Source organism: Gopherus evgoodei, chromosome 9 (genome assembly GCF_007399415.2).
Source record: "Gopherus evgoodei ecotype Sinaloan lineage chromosome 9, rGopEvg1_v1.p, whole genome shotgun sequence".
NCBI lineage: Eukaryota > Metazoa > Chordata > Testudines > Testudinidae > Gopherus > Gopherus evgoodei.
Window position 1 is genome coordinate 6,207,455 of NC_044330.1, and position 8,464 is coordinate 6,215,918.

General features: G+C 45.2%; 1 protein-coding gene across 4 annotated transcripts in view; it reads right to left on the minus strand.

The window, feature by feature from the left end:
• Positions 1-8,441, minus strand: part of IQCG (IQ motif containing G) — a 42,376-nt gene extending 33,935 nt beyond the window's left edge. For 2 of the 4 annotated variants that reach the window (XM_030574749.1, XM_030574747.1), the window contains exons 1-2: positions 8,271-8,441; positions 7,505-7,585 (exon numbers count right to left, since the gene is read on the minus strand). The gene's annotated coding sequence lies outside the window, so the exon portion shown is untranslated. Of the gene's footprint in view, positions 1-7,504; positions 7,586-7,976; positions 8,184-8,270 lie in introns of those variants that run through there. The other 2 variants (XR_004001932.1, XM_030574748.1) reach the window with 2 other exon arrangements.
• Positions 8,442-8,464: the final 23 nt, after the last annotated feature.

An 8,464-nucleotide genomic window follows, 5' to 3' on the forward strand; every position in this document is an offset into this window, starting at 1 on the left:
AAGAGCGGGTTCGGGCCCCGGTGAAAAAAAATTTTCATCCCCCCCCAGCAAGGGCAGGCTGGCTAAACAGGGCCGACGAAGCCAGACCCCAAGCCCCCTTCCGGACCGCCGGGCCCCGGTAATTTGTACCGGCTCCCCCACCCACCCTCTCGTCGGCCCTGTGCTTGAGTTGCAGGCAGGAGCAGCACATGGAGCCATGTGCCTCCCACCCCCAGGGGCTTCAGGGGCATGCATGTTGGTCGCTTCCAGGTGTGGTGTGGGGCCGGGGAAGGCAGGGAGCCTGCCTTAGCCCCGCTGTGCCACTGACTAGGAGTCACTTGAGATAAGTGCTGGCCGGCAGGAGCCCCCACCCTAACCCCCAGCCCTAAGCCCCCTCCCAGAACCAGCACCCCATACCCCGTCCTATATCCCAACCCCCAGGCTCAGCCCAGAGCCTCCTCTCACACTCTGAACTCCTCGGCCCCAGCCCAGATCCTGCACCCCTTCCCGAACCCCAACTCCCTGCCCCAACCCGGTGCAGGGGGGAGAGAGTGAGTGACGGAGGGGGAAATGGAGTGAACAGGGCGGGGCTTCAGGAAAGGGGCACAGTAGATCCTGGGTTGCACTTAAATTCAAAAAGTGATCTTGTGTGTAAAAAGGTTGGAGACCACTGCCATAGAATCCATGCTATTGTTACACAGATACCTGCTTGCATTAGTTCTGTAGTTAGGAACATTATTTCACTTATGTCATTTCGGCTTTTCCAATTCTGATTGTCATAATGCCTGACAGGTGCAAGTACAGGTCAGTCGCACATCTTTTACCAAGTTAGTGCCAACATTATCCCTAGCAGTTCAGACATCAGTATGGTCACACAATTCGATGGTGTTTTAGGTTTCTGGATTCCAAAACTAGGAACACAGAAAGCTGTTCCCACTCTACTCGTGCTGTCATCTTCCGAGCTGTCTGTATAGACTTTGCAAAGCTGGTCCCATTTTTCATAAATAAATTCAGAAATTTCATTGGTCATAATGAGTGGGTTTCTCCTTCCCTCATTTTTTCATGCAGTTCCAAATCCACAAATGGGGGAATAGCTGTAGCGCTTCAGTGTAGCCACTTACTATAGAGACAGGAGAAGTTTTCCCATCACTGTAATAGTTAATCCACCTCCCCGAGAGGCTATAGCTAGGTCGACGGAAGAATTCTTCCATCAACCTAGCGCTGTCTACACCAAGGGTTAGGTTGAGTGTTAACTACTTTGTGGATTTTTCACACCCCTGAGCAATGTAGTTGGGTCAACTTAACTTTTTAGTGTAGATCTGACCTAAGAATTGTTTTTGAGACCGAACCTAAAGCTTGGCATCTGTAGTCTAAAACTGATCTGATCAGTGCTCTGTACATCATCAATACCTTCTTATCTGCACCCCATTTGTTTCCAGCTACGCTTTTGAGTAAGTTCATCCTACTTTTACACTTTTGTGTGATATTGTCTGTGACTTGTACAAGCCAATTTATTATCAAACACTACTTCTAGGACCACAACCTTTTGAACTATCTGAATTTTTTCCATCCTAAAGAAATAAGTTCCAAACTTCCTTAATTTTCTTTCTGGTTAAAGGCATTCTCTTATTTTTTGCAATAAGAATTTAAATCCCCAATCATTTCCCCACTTAGAAATTCTCAGAGTACCTCATTTGTCTTTTCCTGTCTAATGTAAGTGTATTATGCTTAGTCTATATAGCACTGACATCTGCACCCTTTCTGGGAAGTCATTTATCATAAGGGAAAACAAAACAAGGCTGTAAATATTCCTTTGTGGAGTTCCATTTGTAAGCTTGTAGGTTTTTGATAAAGCTGTTCCCATTTTAACTAAAAAAGTCCCTTATCCACCAAACCATTTCCCCTTTTATTCCAATTTTGCATAGTTATATAAGAGGTCTTCCCTCTACAGCATGTCATATGCTTATTCAATGTCCAGGAAGGCTGGTATCACAAAGTTCTTATGCTTTTTTGACCTCTGTCCTTAGTCCTTATGCTTTTTTGACCTCTGTTTCTAGTCTCATTATATGGTCAACTCTGCATCTTGCTTTTCTGGAACCACTTTGTACCTCAGTTAGACAGTAATATCATTTTTCTCCAGGTAGTCCACTAGTCTTACATTTATACTTTTCCCCATGATTTTACCCCACATGGGATGTGCGAGCAATGGGTCTATAAGCAAGAGGTCTTGTATGTACTTTGCCTTGTTTCCTAACTGGCATCACCAATGCTTGTTTCTGTTCTGTCAGCAGTCATTTTCCCCATATATCATTATCCACCCTACACTGACCAGGCACCTTTCTTTTTAAGAACCTGCCCATATATAGGCTTTTCAAGCCTCACAAAATGTACTTGGTTGAAGCTGATTGTGCCCTGAGAAGCTCTTTAATTATTTCCTGATGAGGGTGGGGATCTGTCTCATCACAACATCCCAGAATTATATTAACCTTTTTTGCAAGTGCAACACATTGTTGGCTCATATTTAACTAGTGATCCACTATAACCCACAGAGTCTTTTCTGCAGAACTACTGCCTAGCTAGTAATTTCCCATTTTGTATCTGTGCATTTGATATTTCCTTCCAAAGTGAAGTCCTTTGCACTTGTCTTTACTGAACTTCAGCTTGTTGGATTCAAACCAATTCACCAGTTTGTCAAGGTATTTTTAAATTCTAATCCTGTCTTCCAAAGTACTTGCAACCCCTCACAGTTTGGTGTCATCTGCAGATTAGATAAGCACATTCTCCACTCCATTATCCACATCATTAATGAAAACATTGACTAGGAAGAGACCCAGGGCTGACCCCTTTAGGACTCCACTAGATACGCCCTCCGAGTTTGACAGTGAACCCCATTGATTACAGCCTCTCAATCAGTTGGGCACTCACCTTATAGTAATTTCCTCTAGACCATATTCCTCTAGTATGCTTATGAGAATATCATGTGGGATGTGTCAACAGCCTTACTAAAATCAAGATCTGTCATGTCTACTGTTTACCCCCCATCCACTTGGTCAATAACCCTATCCAAGAAGGAAATTAGGTTGGTTTGGCATTTGGCTGTTGTTTGTTATCCTGTTATTCTCTAGGTGCTTACAAATGGATTGTTTAATAATTTATTCCAGCATCTTTCCAGGTATCAAAGTTAGGCTGACTAGTATATAATTCCCCAGGTCCTCTTTGTTCCCCTTTTTAAAGACAGGCACTATGTTTGCCCTTCTCCCGTTCTCTGGACCTCATCCATTCTCCAGGAGATCTTAAAGATAATCACTAATGGTTCCAAGATTGTTTCAGCTATGTCTCTTAAATGAACACTGTCAGAAGATATCACATTTTAAAAAATGTCTTTACTGCTGTTACTGATATGACTTGGATTGTTAAAACAAAGAATGTAAAAATACCTCCTACTTGTCACCATTCATTATGTGTTTATTCTTTTCACTTAACTCTGACAGTGAAATTAGTCTAGTAAATACAGTTAGTACAAAAAAATAAAAACTTCATTTTTTATTATACTCCGAAACTAATAATCCAAGGAAGAAGTGGAAAATAGAAGTCCCTCTGACTAAATTTTGCATGTTATAAATGCCTTTGATAGTTGTCCTTTGGGGTAACATGCACTAGTACAATGTTGTGGCAGAGATATGTTTCAAATTAAAAATGTTTTATTCATATAGACATTTTCTAAACACAACTGAAATTTTGGGTCTAAACTACATGTGAAAGTCCCTTTGCATCTGGTTTATATAAAGTATGCAGCCACAAAGATGACAATATAGTTCAAAAGATTCTCTGAAAGAGCTGTGACAGATTATTATACCAGCACTTTTAAAAGAAGAATTAAAATAGTTGAAGGTTCTTGTAGAAAAAACTGACATTTTGATACAAAGGTAGAATTTAACAGCATCACCTCCTCCCCATCAGCAATTTTTATCCAGGAGAGAATTAATTCAAGATATTAATGCCTTTTAAGAAAACTTAAAGCTGGAATGCAATGTTTCTCTAAAGCCTAATGTAGTCTTAGTTCCTTCTGTATGCTTCCTCTTATATCCATATACTCAGCAGATGCTGGTGCCAAGCCAGTAAGCTCTGCCAGGGTTTATGTTCTGTTATAGATGTAGAGAAAACCTCTGTCTGGTGTATTGAGAAATATTACAAATAAGGAGCTCTTCTAGTTGAATTCTACTTTTAAAGCTATACACACAGAAAAGACAATCCTAGCATCAACACTAATTATTGTACTCAACCAAACTTCTTGATCAAATCTTCATTACAAGACAAGACAAGGTTTGTGAAGAGACTCAGAGCTTCCCCCAAGCCTGTGGGGTGATGAGCAAACTATCGTATGCTCTCCCTTCTGTCCTAAAGGGAAGGGAAATTGGAAATAATTTTAAAAACAGTATAAATCCCCTTTGGGGATTACTGCCCACACACTGCTAGCTGAGATCCTTGTAGTCATGTCTTTCTCCATCCTGCCACCTGGTAGATTGAAACAGCTGTGGGGGTGGGAAACTCAGGAAACACCTTGCATCACTCTGAAATGCCCCCTGTGGCCAATTAGGAAATGATAATCATGGGTACCAGTGAGGAAATTCAAAGCAGAGGCTGCCACTTCACCCCTAACTCACTGTGTTTTGCCAGCATATTGGCAGAGTCAGACTGCTGAGTTCACATAGCAGCTGAGCCTTAAATAAGAAATGCCCTGGTTTTTATTGGACAATGGCTGTACAGAACCCTGACTAGCGCTACAAATGTCAGAAAGCAAGCTGCTGATTTTAAAAAATAAATATTGATATGTGGCTGGAGGGGATGAGAACCTAGTGGAATTGAGTGGGAGGAGCATGGAAGAGCCCCCTTTGCAGAAGCTACTACATAGAGTTTAGCCTGCATAGCATGTGTGAAGAAAGGATTTCGGGGACGCTCACTCTCTGTGGCACCAAACCCTTTGGAACCTGTGGGATTTTTCAGGTAAGTTAAGTTTGTCAAGGCAGGGATCACATCCTTTGGCTGTACAGAGAGGAATCTAGCATGCTTTTTGGTGCTGTTAAAATAAGAAGAACAATTAATATAAAGATTTCTTCAGCATTAACTTCCTTGCTCCATCTCCAATGTCGAACCCTGTGAGGGGAATCCAGGAACAGTAGCTGACCCAGAGTTCTGTGGCTACGAACTCTTACAGGAATCGTATCATCAGGGCATGCTAGCGTAGAGGCAAGCATTCTCAGCATAGCTGGACCTCACCACGCTGGATTCTCTCCAAGAGCCAACGGTTCTAGGGCTGAACCCATTGATGCTGACAAAATAAGAAGCATTTAGCAAAGGGAACATCACTGATTTTCATGTTCCCTATGTGGGAGCAGCTGTGAACACAATCAAACCTGGCAAATGTGCCTACATCACATTATCAGATGCCTGAAACAGTTCCTCCAGTGCTTTATTTAAAAATGCCATTAATAGTGCTAGATTTTGCAAGGTGCTGAGTGTGTTTAAGGGTTCACAGATCGAACCCTCAGCCTTCAGGGGTGAGGGGACTATCAGAGTCGGTTAACATTTTCAAAGCACGTAAGCTCTTGGGAGCCTAAGGGTATGTCTACACTACAGGATTATTCCCATTTTACAGAAACTGATTTTTGGAAACAGATTGTATAAAGTCAAGTGCACGTGGCCACACTAAGCACATTAATTTGGCGGCATGCGTCCATGTACTGAGGCTAGCGTCAATTTCCGGAGCGTTGCACTGTGGGTAGCTATCCCATAGTTCCCGCAGTATCCCCCGCCCATTGGAATTCTGGGTTGAGATCCCAACGCATGATGGGGCAAAAACAGTGTGGCGGGTGATTCTGGGTAAATGTCGTCAGTCAATCCTCCCTCCGTGAAAGCAACGGCAGACAATCATTTCGCGCCCTTTTCCCTGGATTGCCCAGGCAGACGCCATAAGACAGCAACCATTGAGCCCATTCAGCCTTTTTTGACAGTCACCGTATGTCTACTGGATGTTGCTAACAGACGCAGTACTGCAGTGCTACACAGCAGCTTCCCCTTACCTTTCGCAAGTTACCAAAGACAGCTACCAGTCCAACTGTACCATCTGCTGCTTTGCAAGTTGGTTACCAGTCACACTGTACCGTCTGCTGCTGTCATGGGTGCTCCTGGCTGGCCTTGGTGAGGTCGGTCGGGGTCTCGTGGACAAAAATGGGAATGACTCCCCAGATGGTTCTCTTCTTTAAGTTTTGTCTAATGGAGAGTCAGTCCTGCCTAGAATATCAGGCAAGCCTACTAAAGAACCAAAGAGGCAAATGGCTGCTTTGGGTCAGAGCCCCAGACATCCCGCAGAAAGATGAGCTACATGCCATTCTAGGGGGTGTCCCTGCAACAACACCACCCATTGCTTCCCTCCTCGCCCACTCCTCCTGGGCTACCATCGCAGTTATCTCCTCATTTTTGCCCAGGCGTCCCCGGCCGACCTCACCGAGGCCAGCCAGGAGCACTCACAGGACGACGATGATGGATATCAGTCATACTGTACTGTCTGCCATCCGCAAGGGAAGAGAAGGGGATGCTGCTGTGTAGCGCTGCAGCACCCATCTGCCAGCAGCATCCAATAGACATACGGTGACATTGAAAAAAGGCGAGAGAGGATTTTTTTTCCCTTTGTCCATCATAGCCTTGGAGATTTTTTTCAAATGTTTTGGCATTTTGTCTATTGGAACAGAGTTCTGATTGAACAGATTCATCTCTCCATACAGAGATCAGATTCAGTATCTCCCGTATGGTCCACGCTGGAGATCTTTTTTGATTCTGCGACTGCATGATCACCTGTGCTGATCAGCGCTGCACGCTGAGCAAACAGGAAATGAAATTCAAAAGTTCGTGGGGCTTTTCCTGTCTACCTGGCCCGTGCATCCGAGTTCAGATTGATGTCCAGAGCGGTTAGAATGGTGCACTGTGGGATAGCTCCTGCAGGCCAATACTGTCGAATTGTGGCCACACTAACCCTAATTCTAAATGGCAATACTGATTTCAGCGCTACTCCCCTTGTTGGAGAGGAGTACAGATATCGATATTATGAGCCCTTTATATCGAAGTAAAGGGCTGCGTTGTGTGGACGGGTGTAGGGTTAATTCAGTTTAACGCTGCTAAATTCGATATAAACTTGTAGTGTAGACCAGGCCTAATCACATTTTCAAAAGTGACTTAGTCACTTAGGAGCCCAACTTTCAGCAAAAGTCACTTCTGAAAATGGAGTTAGGCTGCTAAATTACTTATGGCACTTTTCAGAAATTTACCTTAATTACCTACAGTGGCATTAGCTGCATGGGGGAAATGACCGACATCAGAGACAAGGCCCTGATTCCGGAAAGCAGTTAACACATACTTAATCCGTTCCTATTCAGGAAAACACTTAAGAATGTACTTTTGGCCCCATGCAGCCCAAGTCCTCAATCCAGACCTAAATGAAGGATTAAAAATAAATGTTAAAGTTACTTACTATTACAGTAGCACTGAAGAAGCACCACGGACTGTCCCAGTGCACAGGAAGACACAGTCTCTTGTCCAAAGAGCTCACTGCCTAAAAGAAGAGCAAATGGTGGGTTGTGGGTACAATACACAAGCAGCGTGCTCAGCGTGAGGGCTCATGCACAGCTTGTTATTGCACTTGTTTGTATTGCACCCCCCAGCTGCCCCTCACCCCAGCCATCATTAGCTGTTTCTCTTTGCTGGGTTAAAGGCCCCTTTTAAAAAAATACTAGTTGGCGTTTAATCCTCCGCCGTTGCCTGGTTGTCCATCGTAACCGGGGCTTTCCTGGGGCTGGGATTGCTTCGGCTCCGCTGCACTCTGCCCCCTTTCTGGTTAATTCCATTACTGGTGCCTGGTTTATGTATGGTTTTAACCCAGCCCCTATTTTCCAGGCTGTGTTTAGCGGCAGGGGCGTGAGTTCCCTGGCCCTTCTTGCACCCACCATGACCTTGGCATGGGCAGCCCCTGGGTGGGGGAGAAACAGGAGGGGTTGGCTTGGCTGGTCTGTGCATCAGCTCTGCAGGCCTTTGTGCTCCCTGGGGCCAGGGGCAGCAGCCGGGGACCAATGGGGAACCCCCTGGCCCCGCAAGGGGCTTCGTCATGCTCCGGGTGGGTGGGCTGCCTGCTCCCAAGCTCCAGGGCCCCACTGCCATCCCCCCTGGGGGGCTGCACTGGGATGCTCTCTCCCCTCCCCCCACTGGGGGTCTATGATCAGCGACAATGAGGAGAGACTCACAGAGGCCTTAGGCTGGACAGAGCTTGTCTCCATAGTAACCACCAAACTCCGGGGGCCTATCATCTAGATTGGTTTAGCAGGTGCCTGTCAGGCGTAGCCACTGAACCACGCCCTCGCAAGGTTTTTGCCCACGGAGAAAGGAGCACAGAGAGATGGAGGGGCAGTGGCTGGATTTTATTCATCCTTCCACGGGC